Source organism: Paroedura picta, chromosome 4 (genome assembly GCF_049243985.1).
Source record: "Paroedura picta isolate Pp20150507F chromosome 4, Ppicta_v3.0, whole genome shotgun sequence".
Lineage (NCBI taxonomy): Eukaryota > Metazoa > Chordata > Lepidosauria > Squamata > Gekkonidae > Paroedura > Paroedura picta.
This window is the reverse complement of record NC_135372.1, coordinates 47,272,731-47,293,514: the sequence shown is the minus strand read 5'-3', so window position 1 is coordinate 47,293,514 and position 20,784 is coordinate 47,272,731. Positions and strand designations below refer to the sequence as shown.

The window sequence follows — 20,784 nt, the reverse complement described above, 5'->3', positions numbered from 1 at the left end:
TGTAGAAGTGGCTCCAGTGTTCAGAGTTCTTGATCTGCATGCTGAAGCCAAGCTGAGAATTAAATGTAAGATACTGTAAAAAAGAATCCCATAAACACTTTCCATTACCACCACTTCCCAACTTCTAAGCTGGAAAATGTGAGTTATTTAATGCTAGGGGTTTGAGGAATGGCCCAGTTTCCTCTCACTTTTGATCATGGTCCTAGCTGTGCTTCGCTTGGAATGCAATGGAAAAGAAGGCATTCACTTCGATACCATGTTGTGTTTCAGCCACCCCACAAAATGCCCCCTAATCATGTTAACTACTGCAAAGTCTGGTTTTGTCCAAAGCCTGCATATAAAATAACAACCTAAAAAAATTGAGAGAAAATATATATCTGTAGTCTCTTTCTGAGAAAGACTGTAGAACAGACTGCTGGCCTAACGTAGATACAACTCAGTGATTCGATTAAAGTGCAATTTCTAGAAACTCTTGCTCCTGCTGGTTTCTATTTATATTTAGGGATAATTAATAGACTAACCTGCAGAGAGTGTCTGTTGCAAATGGAAAGTAAAGGGAGGTCTCAGTTTTTATCAGCTTGGCAAGGAAGGACAAAACCATGTCCGGCATTCTGTTCTGAAATCAGTACCTAGCACAGGCAAAGGTTATAGGTGGGGGAAACACACACATCATTTGCTTTTCTGTCAGTGATTGATCTTACTACCCTACTCTACTTTACACCAGAACTAGGGGGCAAAGCCTGTTGCATTCAGGAAGTGTGGGTGGAAGAACTCTGCAGATGGCCTCTCCCTCCCCCCCCCCCCCAGGACATGGAAAGGCTGCAGGCTGGGGGTCCCCAGGCAGGGAATTCATTGGCAGGGGTAGCTCTCATGCAGGAGGGATCTGTAGCCTCTGAGCTTCAGAGGTGTGGAAGGTAGATGGGGTAGGGGATGGAAGTCACTTGGCTGGCCGCTGGACAGACAGGCAAGCCGGTTGGAGAAGGAGGCACTCAGGGGCTGGACAGCCACCCTGAGTGGGTGTGAAGCACTGAGTGGCACTTGAGCCATGAGACCAGCTCCTCCTCTAAGCCTTTACCAGAAATATTAAGTGGAACAGATGTACATAATTGACAATAAATTCAATCATGGTTAAATCCTATGCAGAACTAGAACCAAGTCTCCTGACTTCAATGGACTTGGAACAGTTTAGCTCTGGGTTAGGATTGCATTGCATAATTTTTATTAAATGAACAGAAGTACAAAGAAGAAAAACTCAGTGTGCATGGGCCTTGTTATAGCCTAGGCCAGGCAATCCACAGTGTTGTGGGCAAGCTGCAGAGGGGCACAGGTCCAGGCAGACTTGGTGGTTCAGAGATCTCTCTCTCTGGTCTATCCCTTCCCAACTTGAACAGGCTACTGTGGAGCCTTGCCCTCACTTGCTCCTTCTTCTCACCCTCCCTTGGTTGCATCTGTCATGGTTTTCATTTCAGTTTGTTGTCTGTTTCACTGCATTATCATCACAGCTTGTTCTGCCCCTTTGAGCATTGGAGTGGATCCATTTGGGGGGGCTGTGCCTGCATTCCCTTCTCCCCCGTTTTGGGGGCTCCCTTAGAGGGCCTTGGGGTGGAGCCATGCTATGGGGTGGACTCAGCTGAGGGTCAGTCTGCCAGTTCTCACCACTAGGTGGGAAGGGAACCCTGTAGCAGCTTGTTCTTAGGGCTTGCCACTCTATAGTTTCCCCCCAGCAGGTGGGTTGGGGGAAGAGAATGGGCATTATTCGAGGGCAAGCAGATCTTCCAAGGGCAGAATCCATACCCATGCTATGAACAATGGCCCTGAAGTCATGTTCAGTCAATCAGTGGCCTACTTTCCCACAATCTGGTCTGTAATGTTGGTGTTTTGCCCTCGCCGTTGCTGCCTCCTCCTGCCCCTGGGCCCACAATGGTGTTACTTTTTCATAAGCTCTCTTTGACTTGCAGCCTAAGTCTGCTGGTGAGTCTTATTTAAACTAGGATCCTTCATCAATATTCCTGCTGATGCTTGCTTGTCCTTTATACCAGCTTGTTGGAAGTCTTCACAAAGAGCCCTTCCACAGCGAGCAGGCAGCTTCTTCATCTTCTCTGGACTCTGTCCACCTGGTCTCCTTTTTTGTCCTGCACAATGCAAGTGGCAAAAGTTATGCTTTTCAAAGCTCTCTAATATCTGTAAAAGAGGATGTCGGATTTGTCAGTGTTTTCAGTCTCCGTCAAAACCTTCTTTCTTTTTTATCGCACACACCACAGGCATTTAGCTAAAGTTGTCCCGCTCTTCCTTTGGGCTTGTTACATTCTATACTTGGCTCTTAAAGATAAGGGGGCTTTCAGAGGGGCAGCATCCCATTTGCAGGAGAGCAGCTTGGGGAAGTGCACACAGTATGGCAATTAGATTCATTCAGCTGTACATTCAGGGACCGGGAGCTTGAGAGGTCACACTCTACAAAACTGACAAAAAGCAGATGTGGTTCCCAATCCTTTTTCACATTTCAAAGTGATGTGTATGTGTGTTTCTGAAGGATTTGTGTCTCATATTATTGTCAAGATTACTTAGTTTAAATGGTCAATGTTCTTCCTATATGACTCGGCCACTCTCCCATTCATCAGTCAGCAGGGAGGTTGCCAAAAGCAGGGGTCCATCTCTGTATCAATGTTCCTGCAGGAGATAAAGTGGTGGCTATTATTTCTCCAAACATCTGGAAGTCTGGTGATATGCTCCCCTCCATACCTTGGGCTCACCAAAAATAGTTGCCATTGCAGACACTTGAGGGTTTGCAGTCCATGAGAAAAGGTGACTTTATATTGCCCTGATCACACCAGATCTTGGAACTAATCAGGATTGGTCCTTTTACTAAAGTTACCCAAGCTGTGCTATTTTTTCCTAAGCCATTCTAAGACATCTTCTCCATGTTAGAGAAACTGAACATCTAAAACCTTTAGTCTGGAGAAAGTTGTGAAAAACCTTTCATTTCTTAATATTTCTGTTATAAGTTATAATCTCATGCCATTTTATAATAATTCGAAATACGTTTGAATTGAATTAGAAAGTAGGGGTTTGACTACATTATTTGGTTATATTTCTTACCAATGTGCAGTATTGATTCAGCTTTATTGCCTAGTATATATCTGAGATTGCAGCTATGGATTTCTGACAGTAGTTTAGTTGTGATGGGGGGAAGAATGGGAGATGTTTGAAAACCATTGCTTTTTCATACATAACACATTTTACCAAGCATACACAAATTAGCATTTTTGTTTGGTTCAGACATGAAATTTTCCAGACACCTCAGTAATGATGATGTACCAGTAATGTACATTTGTTCTTGCTCCTCTGATAACTTAACATTTACTCTCTTGCTTCTCCGACATCTCCACAAATAGCCCTATTGTAATTTAACTAATCTTTCCTCATCTGATTTATTCTCAAAGCAGAGATCATTTCATATCTAATGTGTCTACTATCCCATGCTCCGCTGTAGATAATAGATGAAACATTTTGCATGAGGAAAGAACAATAGTCTTAGCTCTTTTCCTGATGGATGGACTCTTACCCTCGCACAAGCTTCTCGAGCTAAAATTCACTCTTCTGCAATAGTATCAAAGGCTCGAGAGCTTTTGTACATACCTAATTTTCAGAGAGAAAGGGGATGAGGGAGAGAGGGAGGGAAGACAGAAACTCGAGTGGTGGTTTCTGTCACATGTGTGACAAAAGAGCACTGAAGTGACTGAATGGTTCATTTCACTTCAAAAGTAGATGAATGCATTACATTTTCAAAGTCTCTACCAACACTTTTCTAACACAGCATAGAAAGAGCTAGGCTAGAATCTTTCTTCCGAATGCATTTTAAAAAAATATTGCGGGGTGATTTTACATGGGGGAGCATGAAACATATTTAACCTGCAGCCTGGAGGTGACATAGCCCATACTGCTACCTCAGCATTCTAATCCATCAATCTGCTGCAGGTATAGAGCTGGTATGAATTTCAGGCCTGATTCAAACACATAGGAGAAGGAGATCAGGATGAGATGACGATCCATCTGTCCATGTGCATGTTTTTGTGGGTGATTCATGTTATATGCCCCGTGTCTAAGGCATCTGAAGTGACCGCCAAAAGAGTTGAACCTTCAAATGTCCTACAATCTTTAAAGAAGTTATTGAGATGCACAGTCCCTCAAATACTGGAGCATTTGTTGGGGCCTGGCAGATCACTGTAAAATGAGCGCAATTGGTTGGTAGTAGGGTTTCCAGCTCTGGCTTCTGAAATTCCCAAAGGTTTTGGAGTGATGCCTTGGGAGGGTAAAGCTTGGGGAAGGGACAGGCTTAGTGGGAATGTCTGCCCTCTAAAGCTACCAGGGGAACTGATCTCGGTACTCTAGAGATCAGTTGAATTCCTATAGTATTCCAGGCTGCACTGGAAAATTGGTAAATATGGGGGGGGGGGCTATTTTCCCTTTTTCACTTGTCTCTCTTCCTCATAAATCATGACTCATATTTTGTTATTATTATGCATTCTGAGTCTAGGGATAGTCTAAAACAGTGGTCCCCAACCTTTTTATCACCGGGGACCGGTCAACGCTTGACAAGTTTACTAAGGCCGGGGGGGGGGGGCAGACTTTTGCCAAGGGACATTACCGCCACTTGAGCCCCTGCTCCACTTGCTTTCCTGCTGGTGAACCTGACTTCCCACTATCTGCTGGGGGGCACTGCCAGCAGCAGCTATGCAGTGCCACGCCGAGGGGGAGCCCCACCCATGGCGGACACTGGAGAGCACCAAAGGTGAGCCAGTGACAGTGTGGCGGGGCAGCCCACGAGGCAGCAGCCAGGGAGGAGGATGAGGAGGAGCCACGGCCTGGTACCGACTGATAAACGGACCAGTACCGGTCCCCGGACCGGAGGTTGGGGACCACTGGTCTAAAATATCCTGACTATACACATAACAACAACTTCCCTTCCATTCTTAATGCACCTAACTATCCAAATAGATTCACTGAAATGTATGCAGTTGCAGGTATTCTCAGTATATTGAATATCCTTAGCAAAAATTAAAAAGGAAACAACAGTCTACAACATACACAGTTCCAAAGACAATGAAGGACAGACTTCTGAAGAGTCAACTGATACAGTAAATGAGGGGAAATAATTATTACAAATAGCCATCTGATTCTGTGAAGGCTTAAAGGGGTGGCAGATTACAGTGGATGAGCAATTCGGTTGTGAGTGTCCTGCATAATGCAGGGGGTTGGACTAGATGACGTAGGAGGTCCCTTCCAACTCTATGATTCTATGAAATATAGAGTGCGCCAGTGTTGGTTAGAATGCTGAACTAGAATCCTAGAGACTTAGGTTCACATGCTCATTGTGCCAGGATATATGCTATGCAATCCTGGATCAGTTATGCTTTCTTAGAGTAACCTGCCTTATAGAGTTGTTCTGAGGATAAAATGGAGGAGCAAAGAACAATGTGGGCGTGGAGGAAGGATTGCCTAAAAATGTGCTAGTTAGCAAAATAGATTAATTGATAAATACACGTGAATTGATGCAACATAATATGGGGCTTATATGTATTAGCGACTACCCATTAACACATGCAAGTTACCATTTGAGTACAGACATCTATTGATGCACATATTTCAGGGTTATTGGGCATTAATGGTGCATTCCATGTTGTATATTGAGAATACATGACACTGCCTTATACTGAGCTGATCTACCAAGATAAGTATTTTCTATTCTGACTTGATGTGGTTCTCTCCAGGTTCCCAGGTAATGATCATTCACATCAGCTACTCCCAGACACTTTTAACTGGAGATACCAAAGATGGAAGTTGGGACTTTCTCTTCTCCAGCAAATGCTCTATAACTGAACCACGGCATCACTTCATAATATCCCACTGAATTCAATAGGACTTGACCCCAATTAGTTCATGTTAGTCTACTGCAGTCAAAATCATGTGATACCTGAGAGACTACCATGTCGACTATCTATGAAAGCTTATGCCACAGTAAGTCTTCGAGGCACCACAAGACTGTTTTATATACTATGCATAAAATACTGATATGCAGCCCAATTGTACATATTGTCAAAGAATCACACAGAGACTACAAAGGATCATCTAGTCCAGACCCCCAGCTTCATAGGGACTTTAAAAAATACATAGTCAAAAGTGGGTCACTCAAAAGGAAGACCCACTTGCATTAAAGGGAACTTACTCCCCAATAAGTGTGAATATAATTTAAGTCTAAGTGATTAACAGGTTACACCCCTCTAAGCCCACTGATTTCTAAGCCCATTATTTAGGACTACAGTCCGTGAGCAGCTCCAATAACGAGTGGTAGAAAAATTTAAATGCCTTTAGAATACATAAACAAGTGCAGTTCTTTAAAAGCTGAGAAGATGTGTTTTCCTCATAAAGAAGTGAGAATTTTCCCCCAACTATGGATTGCTTCAAACAATTCTACCTATTAAAATGCCATTAAACCCAGGGAAGCAGAGAAGCATATCTACAACAGCTGTTCTCCGGAAATACTTTGTATTAGGAGCTATTATTGGAAACTGAAGGTCAAGTAGAACAACAATGTTCACTTGAGGTTGTTTTCTTTCTTTCTTTGCACTCACAAAAGGCAAAAAGAAAAAGAACACAGCTTCATTCTTTAAAGATGGATCAGATGAAGGAACATTTGGGAATACGTTGTTGACTCCAAGTCAGTGTGACTATAATTTTGATGATTGATGGCTAAATGGAAAATGATTTAACACAAAATCCATATGACATGCTTCCCTATGGATGTACATCTTCTGAAGGGGACAAAAAATAGCATTCTGTTCATCCGATATGAAATGTGATTTCTGAAGAAAATACGAACAGTTCAAATTAAAGCAGCTGTATGCTTAATGCTTATAAGATATCAGCACTATAGTTCAGATAATAAAACCCATGTTTCTGGGTAATGGAGTGTTTGATCAGGCTCACGAAACCCAGATGATCCTGACTTGCTCGACACACAGGGCAAGCTCCATTAAACCTAGAATTGATTTTGTTTTACCTGTACATTCTCTACCCTTCTCTTATGTTAAAAAAAATACTGTGGTAAGCTCATGGGTTCTTGAACTTCAAATAAAGGAAGAGATTTTACTTCAATTTAGAGATGCCAGTCTCCAGGTGGGACCTGGGGATTCCCCGGAATTACAGCTCATCTCCAGACTACAGAGATAAGTTCCTGTGGGAAAAAAATGATGTCTTGGGGGGTGGACTCTAGGGCAGGGGTAGTCAACCTGTGGTCCTCCAGATGTTCATGGACTACAATTCCCATGAGCCCCTGCCAGCAAACGCTGGCAGGGGTTCATGGGAATTGTAGTCCATGAACACCTGGAGGACCACAGGTTGACTACCCCTGCTCTAGGGCACTGTTTCCCACTGAGGTCACTGTTCTCCCTAGGCTCCACCCCCAAATCTCCAGGAGTTTCTCAACTTGGATCTGACAACCATCCCCCTCTATCCTCTGCCTGTGGACAGGGAGGACCTGGCAGTCCTGCTTCCCCTCACAACATCACAACAGGCCTGCCTTCTGGCCACCCACTCATTTAAACAGAGTTGTAACGGGCCGGAATGTTAGTGATGGTGGTGAGGGGGCTTTGGGGAAAATCCCGGATTATGCATGATGTCACCACCATCCGAGGCTTGGCTCCACCCAGACCCTCGGAAGACCCGTGTTAACGAAACACAGATTCTTCCAGAGGCCTGGATCTCCCAAGGGTGCATGTGAAGGCTAGGTCAGGCTACACCTGTGCATTATGAGAGGAGCTTGGCTTCCGGCCCAGCTCCTCGCCTGACCTATGGTGTCCCTGCAGGGATGCCTCTCACCCCTGCTGGCTCTGCGGCTCTGCGGAGCTGACAGGGGCATCCCCCTGCCCCCACCATGGTGGGAGAGCAGCATACTGCTCCCCACCATCATGCAGTGGGGGCCCCATGCCCCTGATCCCTGCCACTGATTCAAAGCGCTCCCGGTGCTTCCGGCCCCGCTTTGCATCTGTGGATCCGTTGCACTGGGGAAGCCAGTATGTGCTGGGGAGCTCCGCCCCTCTACATACACACTGGGGGGCAGGCCTTTGTGTCTCGCTGCAACGGCACATCAGCAGCCCGATGTAGCTTCCATCATACATAATGGGTTGTAAGCAGGAGAAAACATCAAGGGGTGGACAGTATATAACATCGTATGGATGTTGAGTATGGAACAGAGTTGAGTTACATTACTTTCTTTGGGTCAGAGGAAGAATGCATTTGTGAAATTTCTCTCTTCTGAATTCACTTTTTCCAATCTTCTGTCAGGAAACAAGTGCACAAAACCTCTCGACCCTACATTTTGCTGTAGGTCTGTGTAGAATAACTGGGCTTGTTTATCACTACAACCAAATTATTTGGTATGACCACCCAAGCATGATTTGGCTGCTCTGTGTCAGAATTCCTTTTCGTGCTTGCATGTGTTATTACTGACAACTTGGCTCTCTACTAAAGACAAGTAGGCAAGCATCAAATTAGACCATTTGTTCCCCTTTATTAACAAAGCACAATAACAGCCCTACTGGCAGGTTGCCTATATAAGCTGTCCCTTCAGCATCACATAGCCTAGGCATTAATTAAATCATGGACTTCCCGTTACTCTCTCTCCATAATAAGATGCAATGATGCAAGTTAAAAGTGAATTTTCTGTAAAGCTGACCTCACACTGGTATTTCTAAGGCACTGCTATTTTGCATTATTGATTTCCAGGAAAGTTAGCTACCTGTGGTCACCTTGACTAAATGGCAAAGTCCTTAGAATATAAGAGACAAGACAAGGAGAGCTGATTTGCAGTAATACGTGCATATCCAAGTATGCAGAATAGTTTGAACTTGAAGCAAACTGGGAGTCCCACACTGGATCACAGTTCAAGGTTTACAGAACTGTGCCAGTATCCATAAAATAAAGGATATACCCAGAAATGACACAAGATGTCATAGTCCCATTGTATACGGCACCGGTCAGACCCCACCTGGAGTACTGTGTGCAGTTCTGGAGGCCTCACTTCAAGAAGGACGTAGATAAAATTGAAAGGGTACAGAGGAGAGCGATGAAGATGATCTGGGGCCAAGGGACCAAGCCCTATGAAGATAGATTGAGGGACTTGGGAATGTTCCGCCTGGAGAAAAGGAGGTTGAGAGGGGACATGATAGCCCTCTTTAAGTATTTGAAAGGTTGTCATTTGGAGGCGGGCAGGATGCTGTTCCCATTGGCTGCAGAGGAAAGGACATGCAGTAATGGGTTTAAACTACAACGATATAGGCTGGATATCAGGGGGGGAAATTTCACAGTCAGAGTAGTTCAGCAGTGGAATAGGCTGCCTAAGGAGGTGGTGAGCTCCCCCTCACTGGCAGTCTTCAAGCAAAGGCTGGATACACACTTTTCTTGGATGCTTTAGATGCTTTAGGATGATCCTGCGTTGAGCAGGGGGTTGGACTAGATGGCCTGTATGGCCCCTTCCAACTCTATGATTCTATGAAATTACAGATAGGAACATGTTTCTTTTGTTCAGAAAGAATTGTTTGGATTTTCTAGTAGTGCACATTCCACGTTAGTAAAATAGTTATTACCAACATCCAATGGATTTGATAGTAATAAATGCATGCCCACTTGGGCATTCCCCCATCTCAATTGCAATGAATTTGTTGAGGCAAAGTGTATGCAGGAAAAGCTCATGCATTGGTACAATAGCCCTTCCTGACTTACAGAATACTCAAGTGATGCATACACTTTTCCCCATGGACAGGAACAAGAGATTGACCAAAATTGTAAAAACATCTGTTGATCACCCTCTAATTCTAGTGTTGCCAACTTCCAGGTGGAGAACTCCCAGAGTTACAATAGTTCTCTAGCCCATAGAGGTCAGCTTCCCCGGAAAAAATGGCTGCACTGGAGGGTGGAATCTATGCTGATATTTACTCTGCTGAGGCCCCATCCTCCCCAAGCCCCGCCCTCCAATCTCCAGGAATTTACCAGTTCACAGTTGGCAACCCTCTTCCCCACACATTCATCCAACAATTACAAGAAAAGGACCCTAAAGAGGCTCACAATAAAACTGAAAAACAAATGATATTAAATAAAAAAATTATTAGAATAAATGAGAGAAGCCATCTCCCTTCCAGCGCCACCCGCCATAACAACTGTTTATCCTAATTTGAAGGCCTTCTGGAATGGACTGGTTTTAATCAGCCTAGAAGGCCCTTCGGGATGTACTCCCTCTCAGCTCCTGGAGGAGATTCTTGATAAGATCATCACTTAGGTTCCAATCAACCATACTTAGATTCAGGTTAGTTAGTTAGTTAATTTATTTATAATTAGATTAATAAGACTACACCTCTCAGACTAGTTGTCTCAGGCCACGTACATCAATTCAAAATCAACATCAATTAAAACAAACCTATTAAGATATCTAAAACAACAACAGCACCCCTTATTTCCAGGCCTCTCTCACATTGCTCCCCCATGTTGATAACCAGATTCAGCTGTTACAGGGAAGAATGTTGTTGTTTTTTTTGGGGGGGGGGGTTGCTCTTAAATGCTACTGGTGGCCCAGCCTCAACCATCTGCCTCATAAAAGAGCTTTGTTCTGCAGGTTTTGCAGAACTGGTTAAGCTCTGACAGGGACTGTGTCTCCTCTGGGAGCTCATTTCACCAGGTAGGGGCCAGGACCAAAAAGGTCCTGGCCTTGATTGAGGCCAGGCACATATCTTGTGGGCCAGGGACCACCAGCCTGTTGGAACTGGCTGGCTGTGGATTTCTTTTCTGTTACCAGTTTGGTGTAGTGGTTAGGAGTGCGGACTTCTAATCTGGCATGCCAAGTTTCGATTCTGCACTCCGACACATGTAACCAGCTGGGTGACCACCACCACCACCACCACCTCGTCCTCCTCCTCCTTCTTTTTCTTCTTCTTCTTCCTCTTCTTCCCCAAAAACACATGTCAGGAGACACATGTCAGAGTGAGGAATGGCTTACGAGAGGTTGGGTAATGTAGTGTTTGATCAAAATGTGTATGTATACCAGATAATTATCCCCTTAAGAACTCGAGACAGACAATAGATATTAAGTAAAATAATAAGTAGGCTTTACTGAATGAAAACAAACTAAACACACTCGCAATCAGGTAGTGAAATAAAGAATTGAAGGGAATAAAGTCCAGGGAAGCGAGCCAATGGAGAAGATATATTTACCAGTCCTGAAGAAGGCAGGGAGGCAGATCAAGGAGACACTTGAGTGACCTGGGATGGATCCCACAAGAGTGACCTGGGATGGATCCACGGTTCAGAGAGGCAAATTCCAGATGTGCCTTGACTTGCCAAGGCAGGGTCTTTTACACCCTGTTGGAGAGGTGGGCATGACTCTGGATGAGTGTTGATGGGTCTAAAGAAAAGAAACCATCGTAGTACAATGCAAAAGTTCCACTGGCCTCCAGAGGCTAGCTATCTGGGGTGGGGGAAAGGGTTCCCCCTAGCAGATTGGCCAGATGATTCATATATGTGGAGACAAAGAACTTGAGCCAGTAAGCCTTTAGACAAAGAAGAAGAAGAAGAGTTGGTTCTTATATGCCGCTTTTCCCTACCCGAAGGAGGCTCAAAGCGGCTTACAATCGCCTTCACATTCCTCTCCCCACAACAGACACCCTGTGGGGTGGGTGAGGCTGAGGGAGCCCTGATATCACTGCTCGGTCAGAACAATTTTATCAGTGCTGTGGCGAGCCCAAGGTCACCCAGCTGGATGCATGTGGGGGAGCGCAGAATCGAACCCGGCTCGCCAGATTAGAAGTCCGCACTCCTAACCACTACACCAAACTGGCTCTCAAACTGGCAAACTCTGCCAGCCACTTGATCAGCAAAACAATGCAAAATGTGTTGAAGGTTGCAGCTATCATGTCAGACCAATGGCTTTGGTTGTGCTGAAAAAAAAAAGGGATCTGGCCAAGCTTGTGCTCTGGCTGACCAGGGAACATGGTATTGGCATAAGCCTAGACTGATGAGGGCTGCCACAGCTCATTGGGCACTATGTACCACTCCACTGATGAGGGGTTTTCATCACATATAACATGTCCCAGGACAGACTGTGTGTAGGGAGATGGTTCTTTAAGTACTCAGCAACCAAGCATTTAAGAGTTTAAAGGGCAAACACAGCGCCATATGTTGATCCATTTTCAGAAGTCATTTCCTTTTCAGACTCTCAGTATTTTAGACCAATTTTTGTTTTGTTTGATTGTTATTTAAGCAGCATGGGTAACTCAGCATTGCACAGAAATAACCTGATACCTTTTTAACAACTTTATCTAAAAGTCACACAATTCTTTTCTGTGAAGCAATCTGTTACTTGGCCCCTTGTGGTCATCAGCAGATGAAAAGAAGAAATGACTAGTCTTGCCATTCAGCAATTTCCTCTTCCTACATAAGAAATTGCTCTGTCCAAGAAATACCAGCTGTTTTTACACTTTAAAAAAAAGTGTATTTGTGATTATGTGTGTATGTGGAAAGAGCAGGCTGCAAACAGTCTGTAGACAGAGAACAACTTCATAGGGAAACCTGGAAAATCACCCTAAACCAAAATCTCTGCCTTCTCAACCAACACCATCTCTGTTTTATATGGATTCGGCTTGTTCACACTGAATCCAGGCCTTCTACATGTCCATACAACACCACCTCTTAATTCTGTACAAGGTTCTTGAGTTTACAAAATCAATATCCACTTCATATGGCCACCAGAGCATTTATTTTCCATGCCGTAGATGTACTACTGTCTGGTGACCCAGGAGAGAATCACACTATCCCTGATGTGGAGGAAATGCATCATTTGATATCTGATGTGTTTACAATAAGCTGAATGGCAGGGAAGTAAAATGTTGACTTCTTTGTTCTCTGCTGTCTATCCCCTGGAGGTAGTAGCACCTAAATCCTACTGTCATTTATTTGGGAACGTTTTCTATGTCAAAGCAAAGCTTGCTTTCTCTTCAGTTTTGCTCCAGCTGTGATAACTCTTACGGAGAAGCTCCTGCACTAGGTCTGGGTGCACTTTGGTTAACAAAGTAAAAAATAACTCTTGACTTTTATTTGGAATGTATGTAAGGAAACTGTGTTGAAAACATGGCATTCAAACCTGTCTGAAAACTGGACGGCTGTCTTATTTTGCGGCAGTTCCTCAGGTCAAGCCACTCAGTCATTATTTCTACAGGTTGATTTGTATTTAATATTGTTTCATTTGTGCAAAAAGATGTATCAGCCTTGGGATAACGTGTTGTGATAGAAACATGGAGGTCCACAAATGAAGTTTGACCAACCTAAAAATAAATTAAAATCCAGTCAGTACTGGCAATTTTTAGTTCCCCAACCTCAGACTACTTAAGGCCTTAAACGAACCAGAACCAGTCTTCAATCTGGAGCCAGTGCAGCTAAGAAGAAGAAGAAGAAGAAGAAGAAGAAGAAGCAGGAGGAGGAGGAGGAGGAGGAGGAGGAGGAGGAGGAGAAGGAAGGAAGGAAGGAAGGAAGGAAGGAAGGAAGGAAGGAAGGAAGGAAGGAAGGAAGGAAGGAAGGAAGGAAGGAAGAAGGAAGAAGAAGGAGTTGGTTCTTATATGCCGCTTTTCTCTACCTGAAGGAGGCTCAAAGTGGCTTACAGTCGCCTTCCCATTCCTCCCCCCACAACAGACACCCTGTGAGGTGGGTGAGGCTGAGAGAGCCCTGAGATCACTGCTCGGTCAGAACAGCTTTATCAGGGCCGTGGCAAGCCCAAGGTCACCCGGCTGGTTGCATGTGGGGGAGTTCAGAATCAAACCTGGCTCGCCAGATTAGAAGTCCGCACTCCTAACTACTACACTAAACTGGTGTAGTGGTTGTATATGTGCTTTCCACTAGGTCCCAGTGAGGAGCCAAGCTGCAGCATTTTGGACCAGCTGAAGTTTCCAGAGCAATTTCAAAGGTAGCCCTGCTATGGAACATGAAAATTGCTTTGAAAGTACTGGTTGGCTCACAGTCAATGCCATTGTTCACATCAATTCAAATGCAGATTCAATAATACAGCAATGCATCTGCTGTCTCAACTAAAAGGCTAAAGAAGGAAAAGTCCTACTAATTATGTTAAAGAAGAATTCAAAAGAAGAGAAAAACGAGAAGTGCAATTTGCCCATGGAACAAGTGTTCCAGAATGTGCCAATTGTGATTGTCCAGCTGAAAGCATTTATTCCAAAATCTTATTGAGGTTTGGTGAGTTTTCTTCTATGCTGATTCCAAGTTGCTCCAGATGACTGAATCCCTTGCTTCAGATGACCATTAAAGATTTGCTATTGAAATGGAGCACCTGGATGGCACATATCTCAGTTATGCATCCTAAGTGTACTCAGTTGTTAACCCTCATGTTGCAAACCAAATTAGCCTAGGAAACAAATTAGGCCTGAGCATGACCGGTCCAGATGACACCTCTTACATCTCTCTCTCACTGACTCAAACCTTGCTGCAGGGACCAATTTCCCTTCATTTTTGCAACAGGCAAGTAAACAAATCTTGGTCTGCACAAAGAAAAGGAAGATACAACGGAGGAAGGACAGCACCTAATTGAATCATACCAGATACAGTAAAATAGTCAGACAAGGAATTCACCTGGAGGTAGTCACACCTCTCCCAGGGCTATTATGGATATACAGGTTTTCTCCGAAGTCAGCATGCTGACCCTTTTATATCATCATTTTTTAAAACAGTTGCATTTATGCCTGTGCTCTGATACTATGTTGTTGTTTTTTCTGCATAAGATTATGCATTTGTAAGACAATGGCAAATCCTTAAGTGGGGGGCACTACTTCCATTGTTCTAGATGCTCATTGGCAGACCATAGTCAGCTGCAATGTCACCTGACCACCATTCTAGCACATGCTGTTGGCAGGGCCTCATGAAAATTGTAGTTCATGACTTCGGAGACCTCAACAAGAAATTTCTATGGGGGCACACAGCCTTTTGAATACCAACCCTACAACCTTTCCCCCTCAGAGGTATGCTGTTTCTCATGGAGAGTTGATTGAAATGCTTGTAAATGCCTCTGAGGGAATGAATACATTCATTTCTGCTGGTGTAATGTTGTAATAGCAGAGGTGGGAGAGTCTGTGCCAAACAAGGGGTGCCTTGAGCTCCATTGATGAATGAGGGAGCAGAGGCTGTCTGTTCCCCCATTGGTCTGTGGTGACACAGGTGAGGTGATCACAAATGTGCTCACATTTATGCATGTGAAAACAGGCATTTTTTGGCACCATTTTAAAAGAAAAGCTGTAGTGAAGCTACTGTGCTGAAAATATGCTATGAGTAGGGAGGACAAGGCATAATCAAAAATATTATAGTGGGGTTTGTGTGGTGAAAATGGTACCACATGCAGAATAAAAAAAAGTCTTTTTAAAAGACTTTTTGTGATGTCTCCTGTTGTGCATAATAACCCCCAGTGTGCAATACAACCAGATCATGTCCATTTAATGTATTTTAGCCAATAGCAGAAATTGCCACTATTAGCATTTCTATTACTTAAAAGCAGAATTTGTGTTTGTCTTTGGATCAGCTTCTGTTTCATTCCCTGTCTTGAACTCTTTGTCCAGCACATCAAATGTGCACCATTTGAAGTGCCAAATCAGAACAGGCCTGACATAAAACAAAAAACCCATCTTCACTTTGAACAATTCTCTATTTTCCCTTATTTGGCATTATTCTTAGGGTCCTGAACCAACCTATCTGTCAAGTCAGGATACAGTCAGGATATACACCGAGCCACTCTGTAACCCCCACCACTCTTTTCAAGGCTGGCTGGAAAGAAAGAATCTTTTGTTTACATCCTCTGCTGCTTGCTCTGTAACTGGAGACAAAATCTTCCCCAAAGTGTGAATTTTCTGGCTGTAGATCAGACTGGCTTTGTAGAACTGATTGGACACATCTGACCACAAAAACATATAGCTTTTCCTTTTTATATCCATCCCGCCAACCCCACTTGGGCCTTCAAGGATAAATTGCCATAGGATTTTTTGCTTTCTCTTTTGCTCATAGCTTCCTGCCATCATTCTTAAGTGGATTACGGTAAATTACATTTATATACCTACTCACTTACTTTAAACATTTCTAACCTGCTTGATCTCCTGAGATTTGAGGCAACCCATAATGTAGCAACCAAGTTGCAAAGCCATACTTCAGCAAAATTAAAATAAATTTAAACACACAATTTACCAATTTAAAAGCACTCATATGGAACATGCCCAAGAATTAAAACATACAGGATCAGCAAACTCACTGCTAGATCTCTTGGAAAAGTTCACTTAATAATTTTAGTTGGATGCTTCAATTAACGAGCAGGTTTCTATTATTGGACAATAACAGCAAATGCTTGAGATTTGGATTACTCCCCGCAATAGTTTTATTCTAAGTAAAGGGTGTTAAAGTATTAGAACAGGAACATAAGAAGAGCCCTGTGGAATAAAAACAATGGTCCACCAATGGTCCAGGATCCTTTCTCACACAGTAGCCAACCACAGTAGGAGGGTAAGGTGACCAGATTGTCCCACTTTTGGAGGGACATCTGGGGGCACCTGGCAAATTTTACTTATGTTGAAATTAAAAATATATTTTATGAAACTATTTTTGTGTTCTATGCATTCCATGAAAATTTTTGTTGCTCCATACAGACCAAAATTTTAATCAAGAACCCCCCCCCCCCGTCAATGGTGTCCCGCTTTACCAATGTTAAAATCTGGTCACCTTACTGGAGGGCCAACAAAAGGACTTATAGGACAAGGCTTTCCCCTAATGATGCCTCCTAGCTCAGGGATTCAGAGGTTTAGTGCCTCTGAAAGTGGAGGTTCCTTTCAGTCCCCATGACAAGTAGCAATTGATAGATTTATCCTCCATGAACCTATCGAATCCTCTTTTAAAGCTGTTTATTCCTGTGACCATCATTATATCCTTGGGCAGGAAATTCCACATCTCTGTGTAAATACTACTTCCCTTAATCCACCCTGAGCCTACTGCCTATCAGCTTCATTGAATTCTAGTATATGGGAGGAGAGATAAAAGATTCACTTTGTCATCACTTTGCACCCCATGCAGTGTTTTATAAACCTCTATCATGTCCGCCCTTAATTGACTGTTTTCTTAACTGAAAAGACCCAGAGTTTTTACCCTTTCCTCACAGGGAAGGTGCTGTAATCCTCTAATAGTCTTTGTTGCCCTCCTCTGTACTTTCTCTAGCTCTGCAATGACTTTTTGGAGACATGGTGACCAGAACAATATTTCAAAGGAGACCACACTATCGATATATGCAGGGTATTTGCAGTACTGGCCATTTTATTCGCAATCCCTTTCCTAATAGTCCCTAACATAGAGTTTGCCTGTTTCACTGTGGCAGCACACTGGGTTAACAATTACCCAATATCCTTATTCCTTTTCAATCCTAGCAAGTTCACACCTCATTAGTTTATACTTGAAACAGGGTTTTTTGTTCCCATGTGCATCACCTTACACTTGTCAGCACTGAACTTAATTTGCCACATTGTGGAGGCCCTTATGGAGCTCTTAACAGACATACTTGGTTTTCACCATCCTAAATACTTTTGTCTCTTCTGCAAACTTGGCCACAATACTACTCACCCCGAGTTTCAGATCATTTATGAAAAACATTAAACAATACTGCCCCCAATACCAATCCTTGTGAGACCCCACTTGCTTACTTCTTTCCATTATGAGAACTGTCCATTTATTCCTATTCTTTGCTTCCTGTCATTTACCAGAACCTGTCCTTTTCTCCCATGACTACTAAGTTTACTCGGGAGTCTTTGATGAGGCAGTTTGTCAAAAACCTTTTGGAAGTCCAAGTATATAATGTATACCAGGTCACCGATGTCTCTAAGGAAAAGCTAAAGAATCTGGGGCTTAGGTGACTAAAGATTAACATGATAGATGATTATACATGTACTGGAGAAAGTGGATAAAGAAAACTTTCTCGCTCTCCAATAATAGCAGCACTTGGGAACACCCTCTAATTAGTGGGCAATCAATTCAGGACAGAAAAAAAGTGGGATTCAGTACCCAGGGATATACTGATGGCCACCAGCCTAGATAGCTTCAAAGGGGATTAGATAGATTCATGAAGGATTACAGATTAGAATGCTTAAAATGAGGAAGAAATAAGTTAATGGACTTTTTAATTTAAGGAAGGTCTATATTAGAAGCAGGTAAGAAGAAGAAGAGTTGGTTCTTATATGCAGCTTTTCCCTACCCGAAGGAGGCTCAAAGCGGCTTATAGTCGCCTTCCCATTCCTCTCCCCACAACAGACACCCTGTGGGGTGGGTGAGGCTGAGAGAGCCCTGATATCACTGCCCGGTCAGAACAGTTTTATCAGGGCTGTGGTGAGCCCAAGGTCACCCAGCTGGTTGCATGTGGAGGAGTGCAGAATTGAACCCGGCATGCCAGATTAGAAGTCCGCACTCCTAACCACTACACCAAACTGGCTCTCTAAGAGCTTCCAAAATTTAAAAAATATATATTGCAAGTTCTGCAAAGGAGAAAGGATGATGATGATATCAGCCATCCAGTCAATTCCAGTTCTTGGCGATCCTATGGCACAACTGCCTCCATGATTTCCGATCTTGTACCACTTCTTTTAGTTGTGTAATGTTCTAGCTGGTGTTCATTTTGATCGTATCTAATCACCATGTTTTTTGTCAACCTGGTTTCCTTTTTCCATTCACCAATCCTAGCATATTTGCTTTCTCCATTGAGTTGGATCACATGATATGGCCATAGTAAGTGAGCCAGAGTTTTGTGATTTCACGTACCAGTGATAGATCAGCCTTTATGCACTGTAATATTTCCTTATTCATGACTTTTGTCATCCATAGTACCCACAGAAGCCTTATCCAACACCAGAGTTTAAACAAATAGATTCTCCTCTTTTCCTATTTTTTCATCATCCAACTTTCACAGGCTTAAGTGGCTATTGGAAGTACAATAGATCGAACTAATCTAAATTTGGTAGTCAGGTTTATGTCCTTGCTTTTTCATGTTCGGTTCAAGTTCATCATTGCTGAGCAATCCAGAGCAATTTGATGTTTTATTTCCATATTGCAATCACTACTCACATTAATTTGTGATTCAAGAAAAATGAATTCTTGAAGGCATTTCATCTCTTCATTGTCAATTATTATTGTGACATGTCTGGTTATTGCAGTGGTCATTATTTTTCTCATGTTTTTACATAAATTGTTGTGAAATAATTAGCGCATCTCCCAAAAAGCACCTTTAGTTGTCCACCTTGCATATTTTTATGTTACTAACAAACTACATTTCTGTTCATTTCTTTGAAATCCCCACTTTGAAACACAGCAGTAAGAACATGTAGCTATTGAGATCAAGAACTAGGAGAAACTGGTACAGATCTAAGGGAAAAGGCAGAGATAGAAGCAGCAGTATGTGTTTCAGGCTGAATATATCCTTTTCTGCTCAGATGCGTCCAGATGTTTCGGCCTCAATTGACCTATCTGTAATCCTCCAATACGACAGAGAGTCATGCAGATCTATCTAGATGAAATCATGTTGGCTACAGAAAAGTTATCTCCCAAATCTATTGGAAACAACATTAATGTTACCAAATCCCTTCGCTTCATTAACCAAAAGTACTTTCCAGGTTGAAATTGCTACATCAGAAGACTAAAGATTTTTGACATTACAGCTAACCGAAGAATGGAATAGGAAGAGATTGAGAAGTATTACGTTCTGCAAATCACCTAAGCAAAGTGAGTAGTGAAAAACCAATGAATCCAGTTAAACGTGGATTTTTCCCCCATGACCTTTCTTAATGGATCTGCAAAAATTCCGACAAGATGCAGAAATGTGTATATTGTGTCACATCATTCTAAAAACTGATGTACTGCATTGCAACGATATGAGGAAAAGCAATAATAAATGAAATAGGTTCTTTCAAAATGTGCAGCCTGAATGTGATAGTTGTTATCTGTATAAATGTACTCTGGTCAATGGAAAAGAAGCAGCTTAATGCATTTTCTCAGCATTTGCAAATTCAGCAGATGCCCGATTTCATCACTTCCTTTGCATGAATTGAAAGATTCTGTTCCCAACAATGAGAGGGAAAAATGAAAATTATGTACATTTTGGAAGCAGAGCATATTTTTAACGCTAAGTTGTCAGAAGGAGCATAATTACCACTTCCAGTGAGTCATGATCTTTCAGCAAGACACATTTCCATTCCCTGCACAAAAAGGGAATTTGCAGAGGTACCGCATCTGAATTTTATTCAGTGCTTGACAATAAAACGTGTTTGCATTATTGCCATATGAATAAACAAGTTTCTGCAGAATGCCATGCGGTTTCCGAAGCATACTGCACAACTGAACTCCTGAGGGGAAACTGCTATTAAAAGCAATTGGAAGGATGTGATTCTAGGAATTCTATCAAAAGCACATAATCTAAACTGGATTGCTTGTTCTGTGATGCAAAATGGGAAAGGGGGAAAAAAGCAATCAGTACCAATGTGGAAAACATGCCAAGCATTACAATGATTTGGAATGTTGTCCAAAATATCAAACATCCTACACTGGCTAAGCATAAATACCTCTTGGAAATATATATATTTATTGATTTAAGGCATGATCTGGCCAGTGTTAAATCCTGCAGGGCAAAACCAAATCCTGTCAAGAGACTGGCTTCAAGAGTCCAGTCTCTTAGTC

The 20,784-nt window shown here is 42.8% G+C and overlaps 1 long non-coding RNA gene across 2 annotated transcripts in view; it reads right to left on the bottom strand.

Moving 5' to 3' along the window:
- Window positions 1-1,234: 1,234 nt before the first annotated feature.
- Window positions 1,235-20,784, bottom strand: part of LOC143836777 (uncharacterized) — a 690,947-nt gene continuing 671,397 nt past the window's right edge. For both annotated transcript variants that reach the window (XR_013230728.1, XR_013230729.1), the window contains one exon: window positions 1,235-2,132. This is a non-coding gene — a long non-coding RNA (uncharacterized LOC143836777). The remainder of the gene's footprint in view (window positions 2,133-20,784) is intronic.